We start from the raw sequence: 1490 nt of genomic DNA on the forward strand, positions 1-1490 counted from the left end.
CAAGTTCGCATCTTTTTTTGTGTTTTTTATTACATCCACTTTATCATCCACTTTTGTTGTGTCATATCTTGTGCCTATCATTGAAACCCACATTTTCTTCCAATTTTGCATCCACATTTGCATCCTCTTTTGTGTCCAAGTTTGCATCAAATATTTTTTGTGTTTTTTGCATCCCATTTTGCATCTACTTTTACATCCACTTCTGATGCTATCAATTTTGAATCTAATTTTGTGTCCACTATTGCACCCATGTTTGATCCCTGTTTACATCCATTTTTTAATCCAATTTTGCCTCCTTTTTGCATCCAAGTTTGTGTCATTTTTTTCGTTCATTGTTGTATCCACATTTATTTCACAACAATTCATGCTAAGTTTTATGCCTACTATTACACCCATGTTTTCTTCCACTTTTTCATCCATGTTTGCATCCTATTTTGTGTCTAATTTTGCATCAACTATTGCATATACTTTTTCATCCACTTTTGTGTCAATTTTTCTGTCTTGTTTTGCATCTACTTATTTGTGTCCACTCTTCATCCAATTTTACGTCTATTGTTGCCCCCATTTTTTTTTTTACTTTTGCATCCATTTTCAAACACTCATATATTTTTTGCATTGATGATATTTCTTATGACATTAACAATTATGAACAACTGATGACAATGTCAATAATTATGACGATGATGATAATGAAGATGATAACGATGACATGAATTGTGATTATTATGATAATGAAAATTATGATAAAGATGATGGGGGTTGGGGGTTATAATGACAATGATGATGGCAATGCTAATGATCTTGGACATTCTTCCCAATTTTTAAATTTTGTCATAATCATAATCATTATCTTTAGAGTCATCTTCCAAGTCATCATCATTTGATCATCATTATCATTATTCTCATCTTGGTCATCATCAACAACAATAATAGCATGAATGATGATTATGATGTTCATGACGAAGTTGACAACAATGATGATAGAAATTACATTAATTATGATGATGGGGATGATGAAAATTATATTAACGATGATAATGGTAGTGATGCTGATGATCATCGATCATCTCTAAAAAATAAAGTTGTCATTTCTCTTGCATATATCATGTGTCCTAACAACCCTTTTTGAGCACTCGTAATATTTTTTGGGTTGATGATATTTCTTATGACACTTATAATTATGAACAATTGACGACAATGTCCATAATCATGATGATGATGATGATGACATGAATGGTGATTATGACGATAATGCAATGATGAGATTGATGGTGGTGATGGTGATGATAATGAAGATGATGACACTCCCTCTAAACTAGGGAGATACTCATACTGAGACAAAAAAGTACTCTCAAGTTGAAATATTCATATAAGAAGGGATCTGGATTGATAAGCATCAACGATCATTTACATCATTGTCAAAATAGAAAGGCCTTGACTAACAAGTTATATCTCTCCATTAGATCATAGCACAATGTTGGGAGGCATAA

The sequence above is a fragment of the Pinus tabuliformis genome, chromosome 2_1 (assembly GCF_031772625.1).
Source record: "Pinus tabuliformis cultivar Carrire ecotype Pingquan chromosome 2_1, CPIR1, whole genome shotgun sequence".
Lineage (NCBI taxonomy): Eukaryota > Viridiplantae > Streptophyta > Pinopsida > Pinales > Pinaceae > Pinus > Pinus tabuliformis.